Source organism: Dendrobates tinctorius, unplaced genomic scaffold, assembly GCF_039654945.1.
Source record: "Dendrobates tinctorius isolate UK_male_01 unplaced genomic scaffold, ASM3965494v1 ptg000107l, whole genome shotgun sequence".
NCBI lineage: Eukaryota > Metazoa > Chordata > Amphibia > Anura > Dendrobatidae > Dendrobates > Dendrobates tinctorius.
This window is the reverse complement of record NW_027361775.1, coordinates 9382239-9401643: the sequence shown is the minus strand read 5'-3', so window position 1 is coordinate 9401643 and position 19405 is coordinate 9382239.

The following is a 19405-nucleotide window of genomic DNA, read 5'->3' as shown; positions in this document are numbered from 1 at the left end:
TGGTATCTTAATGACCAGGCCAAATGTTACAATTCTGACTAGTGTCACTTTATGCCGTAATAACTCTGAAACGCTTCAACGGATCCAACTGATTCTGAAAATTTTTTTTAGTGACATATTCTGCTTCACGATAGTGGTAAAATTTGTTTCATGTGATTTGCGTTTATTTGTGAAAAAAATGGAAATTTGGAAAATTTAACATTTTAAAACTTTTAATTTTGATGCCCTTAAATCAAAGAGTTATGTAACACAAAATAGTTAATAGCATTTCACACATGTCTACTTAACATCAGCACAATTTATAAAACCATATGGGCCACATCACATTTGAAATTAGTTTGAGGGGTCTATATGACAGAAAATACCAAAAAGTGACACCATTCTAAAAACTACTCCCCACGAAGTCCTCAAAACCACACTAAAGAAGTTTATTAAACATTCAGGTGCTTCACAGGAATTAATGGAATATGGAAGAAATAAATGAACCTTAAATTTTACTTTAGACCCAATTTTTTTCATTTGCACAAGGGTAACAGAAGAAAATGGACCTCAAAATTTGTTGTGGAATTTCTCCTGAGTACGCTGATTCCCCATAGGTGGGGAAAAACTACTGTTTGAGCTTACGGCAGGGCTCGACAGGGAAGAAGCACCGCTTGACTTTTTTTAAAACAAAATTGGCTGGAATCGAGAAACGACAACATACTTTGTTTGGCAAGCCCTTGATATGCCTAAAAAGTGAAAAACCTCCAAAATTGACCCCATTTTGTAAATTAGAACCCTCAAGGAACTTATCTAGATATGTGGTGAGCACCTTGAACTCCCATTTGCTTCACAGAAATTTATAACGTTGTGCCATAAATATAAAAATTCACATTTTTTTCACAAAAATTGTAAGGTTTCCGGATGTTCTATTGAGCCTGTTTTGCTCTTGTCCAAGATGGAGTCTGGTACTTCGCCCTGTCCTTGAACTTCCTGTCAATCCTGTTATTTAAGTCCGGGTCAGGAAAGGCTCCTTGCCTGAGTATTTTGTTGCTGTTGGCTTCTGAGCTTCCTCCTGACTTGCTTCTGGAGTTCCTACTGCTGCTTGTTTACTCTATGCTCTGCCTCATAATTTCCAGCTGTCTTCAGTCCCCTGTGCTGCTTCCTGATCCTGGCTGTGCTTACCTACTGACCAGATTTCTAAAGAGTGGAGTTACAAATCTCTGGAACTGCTGTGGTCCATAAGACTTTTTGATATTATTTTGTTCTGAACATTAACTCCTGGACTGTGTCTGTGTAGGGAAGGTGACCTGAAGGACGGACTGACTGGTCAGATTCAAAAAGGGAAAACAGCTAGGAAAGTGTAGGTGACGTGCAGTACCTTGAACTGACATTAGAGGGCAGGGAGGAGTGTGATCATAGGACTTGACATCAGCTTAGGGCTAAGAAACTGTTGGTCATGGGGGGCAGAGTTATAGGAAACCGGGAAAGCTATAAATTTGACAGGCGGGTTCCAGAAAGTTCCAGTCCCCAGGGGGAGCTCAAGTGATGAGGAGACTGTGACAGTTGCTGCACTGTGAGGAAAACCCAACCAGGGGGACTGAGGAGAAAGGAAGTCAGGGGGGTGGTCCTGACATGAAGTACCGCAGTATAGACGAGGCTCCGGGTGTGGGACACCGTATTGGAACGATGTTTGACCAGTAACATTACTGTTGGTGTATAGGCTTAAGGCAGCCACAGTGATGGAGCTGTCAGAGCGTCACTGAGTGTAAAGGGGACGATACGTAAATATACGTCCCTGGAGAAAGTGTGTCACCATGTGTTCTGTAACCGGAGAACTGTGAAGAAAAGTGCGGTGTGCTGTGAGGCCGTCTGGCGGACGGTGAGAGAAAGAATAAACTTGGACCTGTTGCACCCAAAACTTGCCTCCAGCTTGTCTCTGTACGTTACTGCGCGGTATCCAGAGGGACCACCCCCCCAGCCCGGCCCACTGACCCTACATCTGTGCGGCTGCGGTGCTGGACTTTAGTAGGACTAAAGGAAGTACATTGGAAAACCTTCTTCTTGCAGTTCACCATCTTCATTTTACTGGACTTCTATGAATGATGTCGGCTTCATTGTTTGCGTATTTCTGAACTACCAAGTATACTGCAAGTTGCACCCTTACTGCATATAATTTCTGGACTTGCTTGCATTAGCGATCGCGCTCCGCTAGTAGAGTTGAGCGAAACGGGTCGAAAAATTTCAAAAGTCGCCGACTTTTGGCAAAGTCGGGTTTCATGAAACGAAACCCGACCCTAGGATGAGGTCGGCCACGAGGTCGGCGACTTACGCGCCGAAGTCGCGTTTCAAAAGTTTGTTTTGCGCTCTTTTTCAGCCAATCAGGATCCACGGACACTGTGGGCAACGTGATGACATAGGCACGGGTCACCAGCATCTTTCAGAAGGGCATGCAAGTGATTGGCTTGCTTTGGTGGGCGTCACAGGGGGTATAAAAGCGCGTGCACGCCGACCGCCATCTTACTTCTGCCGATCTTAGCATAGGGAGAGGTTGCTGCTGATTCTGTAGGGAGAGCGTTAGGCAGGGAAGAAGAAAAAAAAACTGCTTCTGCTGCTAGCGATTGTGCCTGTATGACACACCAGTCACTGTGTGTGCAGTGCAAGGGGAGGCTATATTGTGGTGTATCAGTGGTGTTGGTTGTTGGGCTGCCTTCTAAGGCTTCCTGACAGCTGCATTGCTGTTTACCCACTGCTCTGCAAACTGTTTTTTTAAAAGCAATCCCAATTTTTTTTTTGTCCTGCTGAGGTACTGAGCTGCAAACTGCTTTTTTAAAAGCAATCCCAATTTTTTTTTTGTCCTGCTGAGGTACTGAGCGTGCATTTTTTCACACCATACAGCGGTGTACGCTCCTCACACAGTACCGTGTAACGGCTGTTATCACAGCCACAGTGAAGCTATCAGTGTGTCACTCTGTGAGAATAAAACGAGGACATGTTCCGTTCTTACAGACCTGCACTCTAGGGAGATTCCTATTCTGCCCAATTCTACATACACCTTGTAGTTTGTGATACACTAGCCAATTTCTGCCTGTGACAAAGCGCTGTGAAATTGAGTGGGCCTCACACAATCCATAAGTGTCCAGTGTCCACAAGTGTGTGCAGAAATTCAAAATCTCCCTTATCCTCTAGTCACTTTGGTCACAGCTGTGCCATCGAGCCTGTGACAGAGCGCTCAGATATCAGTGGGCCTCACACAATCCAAAAGTGTCCAGTGTCCACAAGTGTCTGCTGAAATTCAAAATCTCCCTTATCCTCTAGTCACTTTTGTCACAGCTGTGCCATCGAGCCTGTGACATAGCGCTCAGATATCAGTGGGCCTCACACAATCCAAAAGTGTCCAGTGTCTGCAGAAATTCAAAATCTCCCTTATCCTCTAGTCACTTTGGTCACAGCTGTGCCATCGAGCCTGTGACATAGCGCTCAGATATTCAGTGGGCCTCACACAATCCAAAAGTGTCCAGTGTCCACTAGTGTGAGCAGAAATTCAAAATCTCCCCTGTCCTATAGACACCTTGTACCTTGTTTTACATTACTATATAGTTTGTTGGATTTTATCTACATTTCTACCAAAAATGAGGAAGGCTGGTGGAAGAGGCCGTGGAATTGGGCGGGGGTTGGCAGCTGGTAATGATGGTGTTGGTGGTGGATCTGATGGTAGTGGCAAGAGCAAAATAGGACCGAATGCAGGAGGTGTTGAGCCTGCGTCATCGTCTGGCTCCATAAGGCTTCGAAGGCTTAGTTTTCTAGGAGTTGGCAAACCGCTTTTAAAGCCAGAGCATCAGGAAAAAGTTTTGTCTTACATTGCTGACTCAGCCTCCAGCTCTATCGCCTCCTCTTCTTCAGTTGTAAAAAGTAAAAGCACTGAGTCGTCATTGGAGGCTCATGTTCATGAACCACACCTTTCCTTGTGTCCTTCACCCCAACCAAGATTGAAGGATGACGCAGGCCATACTACTGATTACTCCATGGAGCTGTTTTCACATACCATGCCTGGATTATCAAGTCAAATGGTGAATTACCCAGGCCAAGATGAATATGACATGGAGTGCACTGATGCACAGCCGCTGATGGATGATTCTGCTGGTACATTCACTCAGAGCACTACATTGTCCTCACAGTGTACAGAGCCAGATTCTGACCCTGATGAGACTCAGGTGCCCCTTCCCGCACACTATACCACCATACACGGTGACACAGAGGAAGGTGCACATGACATTGAAGAGGAGGTGATGGATGACCCAGTTGTTGACCCAGATTGGCATCCATTGAGGGAAGAGGGTGCTGCTTACAATAGCTCAGATGAGGGGCATCCACAGCAGACATCGACATCGCAACAGCTGTTATCTGGCAGGCCCGGAGCACTCCAAAGACAGGTTCCAAACATCAAAAGAGTTGCTGGACAGCTTGTCCAGAGGGTCAAAACATCACAGCGTGCTAGGCCGCAAAATGTCTGCCAAAGTAGGAAGAGTGCAGTGTGGCACTTTTTTGAACAAAATCCTCATGATCAGGCCAAGGTTATCTGTAAGAAGTGCGCAAAGACCTTTAGCCGAGGGAAAAATCTGAAAAATTTGAATACCAGTTGCATGCTTAGACATTTAAACACCATGCACTTGCAAGCGTGGACACAACACCAAACCTCAAGTGCCACATGTGCAACTGATCACAACGAAGGTAGTCAGCAACGCTACATTGTTTCCCCCACTGTAAGCCCACCGGTTAGCACAGCAGCAAATGTTGAGGTGTCGTTGCAAGGCCACAGCAGTCAGGGAATCCCACTGTTATATCAACGAAAGACTGATTCTAGGCCATCAGAAAGAACACCAACTCCATCACCATCATCAACCCTCTCTCAGTCCACCCTGTCCACCGCCACTTCCACCATATGCAGCTCTCAAGTCCAGCTCACCCTCCCAGACACTATGAGTAGGTCAAGAAAGTACTCAGTCTCTCATCCGCGTACACTGGGTTTGAACGCCCACATTGCCAAACTAATCTCGTTTGAGATGAGGCCCTTTCGGTTGGTGGAAAGCGCAGCTTTCCGCGAACTCATGGCCTATGCAGTACCACGCTATGACCTACCCAGTCGCCACTTCTTCTCTCGCAAAGCCATCCCAGCCCTCCACCATCATGTGAAAGACCGCATTGTCCATGCACTCAAGCAGTCAGTGAGCGGAAAGGTGCACCTCACAACTGATGCATGGTCCAGTCGGCATGGCCAGGGCCGTTACGTGTCCATCACTGCGCACTGGGTTAATGTGGTGGATGCAGGGTCCACAGGGGACAGTGGTGGTGGGACAGTGCTGCCTAGCCCACGGTATAGGAAACAGTTGGCTGTAGGCGTTCGACCCTCCTCCTCCTCCTCCAGAAGCGAAAGCTCGTCCACAGAGCGCAGTCGTACGAGCACTCCATCTGCAGCTGCCACTGTTGCACACGAGGTGTCCCCCTATCGAGCAGCTAGTGGAAAGCGTCAGCAGGCTGTGTTGCAGATGATGTGTTTGGGTGACAGACACACCGCCGAGGTGCTGGCCGAGTACTTGAAGCGACAAACTGAGTCATGGCTGGGCAGTGTACATCTTGAGGCAGGCAAGGTAGTTAGTGATAACGGCCGTAATTTTGTGGCAGCCATAGCCCTTTCAAAACTCAGCCACATACCTTGCTTGGCTCACACCTTGAACCTGGTGGTGCAGTTGTCAACTATGGTTACAAACTACTTTTCCTCCCATATCGATGTTCTCCCACACAGGTCATTCCCCTTTGACTATTGGGCCGCTAAACTGGACACCTGGCCTGAATTGGCACAATATGCCTTACAGGAGCTCGCTTGCCCAGCTGCAAGTGTGCTATCGGAAAGAGTCTTCAGTGCAGCTGGATCAATCCTGACAGAAAAAAGGACCCGTCTGTCAACCCAAAATGTGGATGATCTAACCTTCATTAAAATGAACCACGCATGGGTTTCCAAGGATTTTGTCCCACCTTCCCCTGATGACACATAGGGTGACAGAAAAATGGCTTGCTTTGGTCCACCTCTTCCTGGGACTTGACCTATTTCACCTTTTGCATCAGCTGAATGTCCAACATCAACATATGCCACTTTCTAAAACTCCCTAACTGTGCTGGCTCCCTCCCCCCTATGGCCGGGGTCACCACCTAGAGCACGACACCGTGCGAGTGCCGTTGCCCTGGACAGGTGGGTAGGCAGACTCTTGGGCGCGGGCACTGGCACAGGGTCCCTCATAGTGCAATCAAGTGTCTCTGACGGTGGTGGTGCACACCCGCCGTCAGACACATCGCCGTACTATGAGGGGCCCAGTGCCAGTACCGACGCCCACGAGTGGGCCCCCCTTGCTTGGGCAGGGCCCCAGCATTTGCAATCTTTACCTCTCCCTGCTCCTCCGCTGTGTAGTCTGGGCCGTTAAATCCATACTGTGCCTGACACCGTTTGAGCCTGCCTCCTGATGTATAGACATATATTTTGAATGTGTACGCTATCCATACATGTTATCCGGGGATACGGTACCCTTTCTAACCTTTGTGCAATCACGTGCAATCCATACTGGGCCTAACACCGTCTGAGCCTGCCTCCTGATGTATAGACATATATTTTGAATGTGTACGCTATCCATACATGTTATCCGGGGATACGGTACCCTTTCTAACCTTTGTGCAATCACGTGCAATCCATACTGGGCCTAACACCGTCTGAGCCTGCCTCCTGATGTATAGACATATATTTTGAATGTGTACGCTATCCATACATGTTATCCGGGGATACGGTACCCTTTCTAACCTTTGTGCAATCACGTGCAATCCATACTGGGCCTAACACCGTCTGAGCCTGCCTCCTGATGTATAGACATATATTTTGAATGTGTACGCTATCCATACATGTTATCCGGGGATACGGTACCCTTTCTAACCTTTGTGCAATCACGTGCAATCCATACTGGGCCTGACACCGTTTGAGCCTGCCTCCTGATGTATAGACATATATTTTGAATGTGTACGCTATCCATACATGTTATCTGGGGATACGGTACCCTTTCTCACCTTTGTGCAATCACGTGTAATCCATACTGGGCGTGAGAACGGCTGGCGAGCTGTTAAGCAAGCTTCAGCACCTGTGGTTTGCACACGTAAGTTTTTCATTTTTTCAGGAATGACGGTTAGGCCTAATTCCGGAACTGCGGTTGACCTGCACTTACTGGGAAATCATTGTTCGCGGGTAATAATTGTAATCAGTGATCCCCATCACTAACGTTGTTCAGCGGGTTATCTGCACCTGTAAGCGACAAACGCTGGCCTTTTCAGTGTAGCGCACATGCAGCCACGGACATGTAAGGGCATGACACACCAGTTATTGGCCAATCTCATGTGCCAGAGCCTCACGTGTCCCTCTAGTAAGCCGGACTCAGACCGCGGGGCATGACGGAGTCTCGTTCGTTAACGGAATTAAGCTTGCAATGTGTGCATCTGTTCTGTAGCTGGCATGTTTGAGGTTTCCCAGGTGGAGTCGAATTTAACCGTAGGCTCCACTCCTGGTGGTGCCCTTCTGGACATTCCTTTAAGGTTCAGCTTTGCAACCATACTGCCCACGTAAAACAAACACTTTGCCTTCATGAACGCTGTTTGGAGGGTCATGACTCGTGGGAATAACGCCGCCCGATCAGTTAACCTGCTAGAGAGATCGTTCGTTGCTCCCAAGCATGACATCACACTCCCTAGGAGGAAGGTAATGCCACTGTGGTGACCGTACTCCTGGGGGCGACACAAGTGCACTGATGCCCAGCCACTGCTCGATGAATCTGCTGGTACATTGACCCAGACCACTACATTCCCCTCGCACGCTACACGGCCTGAATCTGACCCTGATGAAACTCAGGTTACCCTTCCCATATACAGTTCCATCTTACACGGTGACAAAGAGGAAGCTGCAGATGAAAGTGCAGGTTCGGCCCACCCGCCATCAGACACACCACCGTACTATCAGGGGCCCTGTGTCAGTGCCGTCGCCAACGAGTGGGCCCCCCCCCTGCTTGCTCAGGATCACAGCACTTGCAAAGTTGAAATACTGTGCAGTGAGATGGAAGATGGGGACGACGAGGAGTCCAGACAAGTACAGGGATTCCCTAGCGAGGAGACTTATTTGATTGTTTTCAATGTTGGGACAGCAATTTTTGGGGAGCACTATACTCTGGAGAATGATAGATGGGGCCCACCATACACTGGAACATTCCAAAGGTGGACATCAGACACTGGAGCAGCATTTACAGGGCCCATTTTACACTAGAGCATTAGAAATGGGGCCCATTATGTTTGGAGCATTATTTGGGCCCATAAGATAGTGGAGCTTCATCCATGGGGACCAACATATACTGTAGCATTATGTGGAGCTCATCATATACTGTTTCAAACATTATATGGGACCAATGATTCTGTATGGAGAAATAGATGGGCCTCGTCATGAGATGTAAAAAGTGAAGTATTTTTCATTGTACTATACCGCTATTTCTCTGCCGTATCGGAGCATGATGAGTTGTGGTATGTGTTAAAGGGGCGCTCTTTCGCCCAGGGCACATGAAAACCTGGAGCCAGCCCTCCCCCCCACAACTGTAGCCAAATAACCCCCATTTTTCAGTGCGTAACTTGTATTATGAAGTTAATTAAGGTTGACAAGCTTAAGTAAGAAGAATTGATGCTTTTGGCATTCAAATGGGCACTGTAGGTGTGTTTCCTGTCCTCTCACTGCCGACTTTTATTCCCCATTGACTTACATTGGGTTTCGTGTTTCAGGACGACCCCGACTTTTCCCTATAATCGGACGATCTTGCTCGACCCGACTTTTGGAAAAGTCGGGTTTCACGAAACGAAACGCGACCCTAAAAAACCAAAAGTCGCTCAACTCTATCCGCTAGCATAGCTGCTGAACACTTCCGTTTTGTGCTTTTTTTGCACTTCACTGTAATTTCAGTAAGTCCTCTGTTAGTTTGTTTACTTTTGATTTGTTAATACAGTTTGTTTGTCTCAACTTTGGTCTCAGATTTGTTTATCCCACACAATCAGATTCCCTAGTACCTTCATATATAATACAGGATACTCAGGACATATCAGGAATCTGCTGGGATAATGACTGAGGCAAAGTTGGATCATTTTTTTCTCCATGATTAACACTTTACAAGAGGACATAGAGGCTCTCTAAAACAAGGTTGCTAACTGGGAGGCCCATTTCAGACAGGCTCTTCAGGACTTAAGTGATCAAACAACTGTACAGGTGCCTTTAACTCCGGGGCAGCCACTGCCAACTAGCCCACCAAAGTTACTGCCGTTTAGATTCAATGGAGTCTGTAAAGTGCTGTGGAATTAATGGTGCTATATAAATGAATAAAATAAATAAATGGAGACCACTACAAATTTTATGGGTTTATTAATCAATGTATTTTGTATTTTGATGTGCATGTTGCCCACTTTCATACAGATCGGTCCAGGGTCCTATGTATAATCATGTTACTTACCTCACGAGCACTCGCTTGGGCTAATCTGCTTATCGAGATTCGTGACCCCCATTTGAATAACTTAGACAATTTTCTAGCTGCAATGTCTATGATGTTTGATGATCCTAATCGTCGCACTACTGCTGAAACTGCATTGTTATCGTTACGTCAGGGTATGCACTCTGTTATCGAATACGCTACGGAATTTAGACATCTGGCGGTGGATATGGTTTGGGACTGTTATGTTCAATTACCCATTTTTAGGAGAGGACTTTCTAGTATGGTTAAGGATGAGTTAGCCCATACAGAGGCTCCTCAAGAGTTAGAGGCGTTCATACAGCATTGCGCGCGCATTGACATACGTATTACTGAATGTAGACAGGAGAAATTTGCAGCCTCAAATCATGTCACTAACTCTCCTCTTTCTCCTAAAGAACCTGCAGGCAAATTCTCCTGAGAAGTGGAACCGGTTCCCATGCAAGTGGATGCTTTACAGTGGCGTGAGAGTAATGAGCGCAGGGAGCATCGTTTTCATGAGAGTTTGTGCTTCTACTAGCCATGGTAGGGGAGTATGAGGATCAGGATGCTGAACTGTTGTTTGTAGGTCAAGTTCTTCTTTGAATGATGTCTTTCATTATCTGTCGGTGACTGCCTCTCCTAAAATATAGAAGGATAAAGATACGCATTGCTCCCTCCCCATTAAGATCTTGTTGTCGGGAAAATGGATCTCCTGTGCAGCCAAGGTAGACTCTGGGGCGGGAGGTAACTTTATGGACCTAACCTTTGCAAAAGAACATGGCATATAGATTCAACAGAGAGCCACCACAGTAATCATGGAAACAGTGGATGGTTCTCCTCTAGTTTCTGGACCAGTGGATAAGGAGACAGTACCTCTGGAGATTTTTATAGAACCCAATCATCGGGAAGTGTTTTCCGTTATGTTAATTTCTTTGCCACATTTCCCTTTAATTCTAGGAATTCCCTGTCTGCAGTCGCAGAATCCAATCATCAGCTGGGAGACCAAGGATATCACTTTTCCACCAAAGGACACACCAGTAACAAGTCAGGCAAATTCTCAGGATCCGGAATGTACCACTAAGGTATCTATCTTACCATCTATTTACAATGAATTTTCTGATATTTGTGATAAGAAAATGGCAGATCAGCTTCCTATTCACAGACATTATGATTGTCCTATTGAGCTACTTCCGGGGGTGGCAATTCCATTCAAGAATGTCTACCCACTAGCAGCTCTGGAGCTGCAGGCCTTAAAGGAATACTTTGATAAGAATCTGGCCAAGGGTTTAATTTGTCCCTCCTCATCGCCGACAGGAGCACCCATCTTTTTCGTAAAAAAGAAGAATGGAACTCTTTAAACCCTGTATTGATTATCGGGAGCTCAACAAGGTAACCATTCGGAACCGTTATCCTTTGCCGTTAATTCCTCAACTGCTTGAAAGAGTACGACACGCTAAGATCTTCTCTAAGTTGGGTCTTCGAGGAGCTTATAAGTTGATTCTGATCCGCTCTGGGGATGAATGGAAGACGGCATTCAGATGTCATTATGGGCACTTCAAGTACCTGTAATGCCTTTTGGTCTCTGCAATGCCCCAGCAACCTTCCAACACTCAGCTAATGACATTTTTAGAGATCTGTTAGATCATTTTGTTGTAATTTATCTGGACGATATTTTGATTTTTTTTTTCCGGTTCATTGCAAGAACATCAAGAGCATGTTAAGACTGTTTTAAGACTCATGAAAGAGAATCATCTCTACATCAAGCCTGAGAAATGTGAGTTCCATTGCACAGAGATTGAATTTCTGGGTTATGTCATCTCGCCAAAGGGATTTAACATGGAGGTAAGTAAGATCCAGGCTATTCCTGATTTACCCGCACCTAAGATTGTCAGAGGTACGTTTTATCAGATTCACTAACTTTTATAGACGGTTATAGACTTTTATAGGTGGTTAATTCATAATTTCTCTGAGATAGTTCAACCTATTAAGTAGCTAAGAAGGAAAAGACTTTCTTATGGTCTTCACAAGCTCAAGAGTCTTTTAATTGTCTTAAGTCCCGTTTCACTTATGCATCTGTATTGATTCATCCTAACCCAGCACATCCTTTCAACGTGGAAGTGGACGCTTCGAATTGTGCTCTGGGGGCCATCCTCTTGCAGAGAACAGGAGAGATAGGTCTGTTACATCCATGTGCCTTTTTCTCTCATAGACTTTCTGCTGCAGAGAAGAATTATGATTTGGGAGATAAAGAGCTTCTAGCCATTATCGCTGCTTTTAAGAAATGGAAGCACCAACTGCAGGGGGCAGCACAACAAGTCATTGTGCTCACGAATCATCGCAATCTGGAATTTCTTAGATCTGCTAGATGTCTTTCTCCACGTCAGGTTGGTTGGAGTTTATTTTTGAATCAATTTAATTTTGTCATTTCGCACCGCCCAGGTTCCCATAATGGGAAAGCGGATTCCGTACCTGAGGCCCCGTCCAAGACCATTTTGTCAGATGCCAACTTTGTTGGAGTCATTCAGAATAAATACTTGTGGAAGACTATTAAGGAGCTGAAAAAGCTGAACCATTTCTCGCTAACACGACTGATGATGAAAACTTGTTTCTCAAGAACGGTATGTGGGTCTGGGATCTACGTTTATATGTTCCGGAGGTTATAAAGTTGCAGGTCCTCAAGTTTCTCCATGGCTCCATGTTGACTGGCCATTGGGGGGTACAGAAAACACAAGAGTTCCTGAGCTATTTCATTTGTTGGCCTACCTGTCTGAAGGATGTGAAAAGCTACATTCTCTCTTGTGAGGTATGTGCACACTTTAAGACTCCTCATGTATCACCTACTGGATTGCTGCAACACTACCTGTTCCTTCTCGCCTTTGGGGGTCTATTTCTATGGACTTTATAGTGGAAATGCCCACCTCTGGGGGAAAGAATTCTATCCTGGTTGCAGTAGATCGTCTTACTAAAGCTATATACCGAACTATTTTCACTTTTACCTTGATTGAGAAAGGTTCCATGAACCACTACATTGCCATTTGGGCTTAATAAAGTCATCTTTTATTCAACTTTATTTTTTTTGGACTGGAGTGCTGCATTCTTTTTATGATTTATATATATATATTTATTTATAGTGACAAAGTACTGGAGGGGAGATATGTATCACTGAGGTTGTTAGCTTCCATGATATGAACCTAGAAAATGCTCCAACACACTGGTGGGAGGCTGCTCACCATATCTCCACCCCAGGGTGTGGTTTAGGAGGTAAATAGTCAGCCTTCTGAGTCATTTGGTTGTGTGTGTGCTTGAAAATGTGAACTCCATAGCTGTGAGTGAAGTTAAAGGAAAGTTTTACCTTTTTTTTCCCTATAGTTGTTTCCTGAGCAGGTGGATCTCTGTAGCAAAACGGACTGTGCCATTTTTTTTATACAGTGTTCCTGTGTCTACCTCTATCAGCAGCTGAGTGAATCGATCTACCATCAAATTTAATATTTTAGTGTGACAATGCATTCTAGAAATGTTTTTTTTCAAAGTCTCACCCCCTATAATTGTTACACATAATAATCTGTAATATTCTTTAAAAAATCGTTTATTTTGGTTGTGTTCAAAAGGTGGCTCAATGTCCGCCATTGTACACTTAGTAGGTGTTAAAATACTATTTAGGTAATATAGAGCAGCAATAATGACCCAACCGCTCCTTGAAACTTTCTCCAATTTACTTATTTGTCATTTGTGAAGAATATTTAATATTATTATTAGTTTATATTTCCTGTTTCAAAGTAAACTTGCCAGATTAGGCCTCTTTCACACTTCCGTTTTTTACAATCAGTCAAAATCCGCCAGGTTTTGAAAAAAACGGATCCGCAATTTTTTTTTGCGGATCCGTTTTGTTCCCCATTGACTTTCATTATTGGCGGATCTTGACGGATTGCCGTCCGTTGCATCCGTTTTTGTGCGGATCCGCCATAATGTTGCTGTCCGTCAACATCCTCAAAGATTTCCAAACGGAGCTTGCAACGTTTTTTTGGCCGGCGGATCCTCCAGACACTGATTTAACCCGAAATTCTGTCTGGGTGCCGGACAACAAAAAAAAATTCTTTCTCTCTCTCTCTCTCTCGCATCCGTTCACATCAGTTAAGAACGGATCCGCTTGTCCGCCTTCTTGGCGGATTTTAACTGACACAAAAAACTGAAATGTGAAAGAGGCCTTACAGACAACATTCAGTATTATTCACTGTTTCAGGTAAGTCTAACCTCTAAATATTTAGGCAGCAGCCTACACCACTCCCATGTGTCTTTTACTGTATAATTACATTTTTGCCTGAAATTCACTTACTTTAATTTATAATAGTAATTTCAAAGTGTTGATGAGTGATATTAGGGTGAAATGCAGCAACTAGGGATGAGCGAATCCCTGTGTATGTGGCTTCAGCCACTGTCCAATTTGCACTGGAAGTGAATGGAGCAGAGGGCAAGGATGCACAATAGGCGGCTCGGGCTCCATTCACTGCCCTGGCTTTTGTCTCGGACATGAAAATATGTTGATAGTGTAAAGCCCAAAGTTGTTGTGTATGTACCTTTAATATGTAGCAGAGCTAGCAGCTACCTCATTATGTTTACACAATGTTCACATTTCCTTTGCAGATAATGTACCTTGGAATCCAGTACATAGATGTGGTTTAAATATGCATAAAGTGATGGACTTAGGGTATGTGCACATGTTCCATATATGACAATAAGGTCACATGGTTAGACCACATGACCAGGTCCTGAGCTTAGCACTCAAAGATGAGGCATCTTGTGTGTGTACACATAGTGTGTTTGCCTGAAAAAGTGGGTAGGGAAACTCTGAGCTCCTGTACATGAGACCACAGCCTGCTGAATCATCCTTTGTCTGGATTTACCGGTGTTTGTCAATAGCCTATTGGCTTCTCTGTTTTTCTGGACATTCAGGTACATTACATATCATCACACTACCAGGAAACAGAAGTGAATACAGTGCACCCTGGAGTCTCATACTACATTTTCTTTTACTTTTGGTCCTGCCATAGAGAGGTGGTAACATCCACACACCACATGGTGCGTGACCTATGACAGAGTAGTGTACCACTGGCATTACAATAAGCTTAGTGCAGGGCAGAAAACGTTGCAGCTGTAGCCCATCCCTCCATCATAGGTTGCTAATGGTGAAGGAGAAGGTGCTCAATGGAATGCAAAGGGATTTCCTCATCTCTAGCAGCAACGTATCAAACTTTAACCCCTTAACGACCGCCGATACGCCTTTTAACGGCGAAAACATAAAGGAACACACCAGCAATATATAATATAAATCAAAAATATAAAAATCTGTAATAAATTAGCAATGTGTTCCTTTAAAGTTGGATGGCAGACCATCCGGTATCAGATGAAGAACCGAAACTACCGTGTGATGTACACGAACCACAGATAAATAATTATGTAAATATAAATGAAGAAAATCCAAGAAATATATAAAAAGAATAATGTTTATTATTATAATTTCTAGCACAATACACAACAATGTAAAAAACAAATATAATAGTTAAAAAATGTGGCACAAAAAACACCTCAATATAATAGTAATAACATACTTAGATGTATTTACCACTGCAGAAGAGAATATTTTATGGTAAAAAACAAAATTATAATAATCCCCTATAGAACAGCAGAGAAAAATGTACATATATATATATACACTCACTGGCCACTTTATTAGGTACACCTGTCCAACTGTGTGTTAAGACTTAATTTCTAATCAGCCAATCACATGGCGGCAACTCAGTGCATTTAGGCATGTAGACATGGTCAAGACAATCTCCTGCAGTTCAAACCGAGCATCAGTATGGGGAAGAAAGGTGATTTGAGTGCCTTTGAACGTGGCATGATTGTTGGTGCCAGAAGGGCTGGTCTGAGTATTTCAGAAACTGCTGATCTACTGGGATTTTCACGCACAACCATCTCTAGGGTTTACAGAGAATGGTCCGAAAAAGAAAAAAAATCCAGTGAGCGGCAGTTCTGTGGCCGGAAATGCCTTGTTGATGCCAGAGGTCAGAGGAGAATGGGCAGACTGGTTCGAGCTGATAGAAAGGCAACAGTGACTCAAATTGCCACCCGTTACAACCAAGGTAGGCAGAAGAGCATCTCTGAACGCACAGTGCGTCGAACTTTGAGGCAGATGGGCTACAGCAGCAGAAGACCACACTGGGTACCACTCCTCTCAGCTAAGAACAGGAAACTGAGGCTACAATTTGCTCAAGCTCATCGAAATTGGACAGTAGAAGATTGGAAAAACTTTGCCTGGTCTGATGAGTCTCGATTTCTGCTGCGACATTCGGATGGTAGGGTCAGAATTTGGCGTAAACAACATGAAAGCATGGATCCATCCTGCCTTGTATCAACGGTTCAGGCTGGTGGTGGTGGTGTCATGGTGTGGGGAATTTTTTCTTGGCACTCTTTGGGCCCCTTGGTACCAATTGAGCATCGTTGCAATGCCACAGCCTACCTGAGTATTGTTGCTGACCATGTCCATCCCTTTATGACCACAATGTACCCAACATCTGATGGCTACTTTCAGCAGGATAATGCGCCATGTCATAAAGCTCGAATCATCTCAGATTGGTTTCTTGAACATGACAATGAGTTCACTGTACTCAAATGGCCTCCTCAGTCACCAGATCTCAATCCAATAGAGCATCTTTGGGATGTGGTGGAACGGGAGATTCGCATCAGGGATGTGCAGCCGACAAATCTGCGCCAACTGTGTGATGCCATCATGTCAATATGGTCCAAAATCTCTGAGGAATGCTTCCAGCACCTTGTTGAATCTCTGCCACGAAGAATTGAGGCAGTTCTGAAGGCAAAAGGGGGTCCAACCCGTTACTAGCATGGTGTACCTAATAAAGTGGCCAGTGAGTGTATATATCAGTGTACGTATATGCAGTGAAAAAACAAAAAAATTATTAATGTGAAAAGAATACACAATAAACGATATCGAGTGTGAAACACTGGGTGACAATTGTGATGATAAATATGCTTTTGATATGTGTAAAAGAAAAAGAAAATAATATAATAAAAATGTGAAAAATATATGTAATATAATAGACTGCTGAAAAAATTGGGTAAAAATTTTTTTTCAAAATATACAATGCCAGTATGTAAACTATATAATACTTAATAGCAGGACATAGAGCCTAGAATGAATGCACATATAGCGCTATATATTGGAATCGATCACAAGGTATGTAACTTAATGTAATGGATTGGATTACCACAAGGCGCTATAGAGATAGACATGAATCAGCACAATCCATAGTAAGTATACAAAAAGCTGAGTATCAAATCCTCAAGTGTTAACACAAAACCCATGTGATGGATTAAACTGCCATGTAGCGCTATGTAGTAAACATGGGCCAGCACAGAGAAAAAAAGTTCAATCATAAAAAAAACTAATGAGCGATTATGTGAAAAAAATATTGTATATATGTCTCCAGCACACCATGTATGCAATAAATGAATTGTCCGACGCTTCTATAACACAAAAAGTGATAAACCCAATATGATATAATAAACCACAATATAGCGCTAAATATAAAGCATGAACCAGCACAAAGAGAATGCTATATTAGGCCGTGCAATAGGTCGTGCAATGAATAAAATGCTAGGTATAAGAGTACATAAGCTAATATGGTAACCCGTGTGGTAGATTAAATTATCATATAGCGCTATGTAATAGACATGGGCCAGTACAAGACTTAGATCTAAGCCAGCACCAGACTGGATATATAGTATGGTGGACTAAGCAAAATGTCCCGCGCTCAGTAATGAAAAGGGCATAAGACTGACTCAGGTGTGCAGAGTAAAATGGCGCATGTGCCGTAACATCCACCATAGACACACACGTCTTAGATCTAAGCCAGCACCAGACTGAATATATAGTGTGGTGGACTAAGCAAAATGTCCAGCGCTCAGTAATAAAAAGGGCATAAAACTGGGTAGAGCATAATATATTACCCGGTAGGTGAAGAGCAGTGGTAGAGGCAGATGGCCACAGTAACGCGTCCCGACGCGTGTTTCGGAAGAACTCCTTCGTCAGGGGGATATTACTATCACAGTTAGAAGGTCTATATATAGGGCACAGACTCAGGTGTACAGAGTAAAATGGCGCATGCGCCGTAACATCCACCATAGACACACAAGGTTAGTCCGCGTCATGCTTTTAATTACCGCACAGCAGTGCATGTTAATGAGTGCATAAAGACGCCACCACCTTGCAGTCTGCTCGGACGTCAATCGGCGATGCGCACAACTATGTACAAAACCTGAGTGTGTGATTAAATCTATTAGTTCCATATGTCATGTATAAAATTCATGGAAAGAATGATATCAATTGTTATAGAATATAAATAAATATACATATACAGATATCCCAAAAAGGGAAACAATCCAAGTATTGATTATACAAAACAAACACAAATTACCACTCATAATACATATACAGCATATCATGTAAAGTAAATAGAATATAGCAATATATACATGAAAAACATTTCCATAGAACAAAATATTTGTAGATAATATACAATTAGTAATGCTTCAGAGGATTTTTCAACATATTTTTTGTTAATATATATTATATTATATCAGACATATATAATAGCAAATAGATGGCATATATTTTTGAAAAAATGTCTTCAATTAGCGATATCGAAGTATTCAAGTATATGTTCTCTTGGCACTTTGATGTATCCATGTATAGTCAGAAATATTCCATGAAAACATTCACTAGACGTTCAACTGAGAAAAAATAATAAATAATAAAAGAAATTAATAAAAGAATAAAAATTAAAATATTACAAAAATGGAATGAATGATAGACTCTCATTGAGACCCAGTGGGGACACAGTGCGAAGTGTCCAGATCCACTGGGTCTCAAGTTGAGCAAGTTTTTTGCTGATATTCCCACCCCTGATCCCACCAATAATCATGTCAATCCCAATTACTTTGAGCAATGAAGGATCACTATTGTGGAAAATTTTAAAATGCTTTGGCAGTGTTTTGAGTAGGGAAATATCCTCTATATCCTTGGCAGCTATAATGCCTAAAACGTGCTCGCGAACCCTCACCTTGAGTTGTCGGGTAGTGAGCCCGACATAGATGAGAGAACACGGGCACGTTGCATAGTACACTACCGCCTTGGAGAGACATGTGATGTTCTTGGTGATATGAAAGGTGCGTGATTGATCAGAATTAGTGAACACAGAGGATCTAACTACATTAGGGCAGGCTACACATGACCCACAAGGTCTACATCCCTTGATGGTAATAGGTTTCAAAATAGAGAGATTGTCATGTGTCTCCGGGACATAATGACTTTTAACCAGTACATCGCTCAAATTGGGTGATCTTCTGAATGTAATATTGGGATGGTCTCCTAAATATTTAGATATTATAGGGTCCAATTTTAAAATGGGCCAAAATTTGTTTAAACAGGACCTAATACATTCATGTTGTCCATTAAACAGAGTAATAAAGCGGACAACATTGTCAGAATTAGAAGTTGTTTGATTATAGAGAGCTTCATGTCTAGACAAGGATCTAGCTCTGTTGAATGCTCTCTTAATTGAGCGTTTGCTGTATCCTCTTTCGAAGAATCTGTCGCTTAGGATAACAGCCTGTCTGTTAAAATCATCCTCAGTGGAGCAAATACGTCTAAGACGTAAAAATTGCCCTATCGGTATCGAGCGGATCAATGCTTGTGGGTGAGAAGATGAGGCATGCAGTAAAGAATTCACTGCCGTCTGTTTTCTGTATAGATCTGTTTGCAGACAATCTCTAGAGTCTCTTGA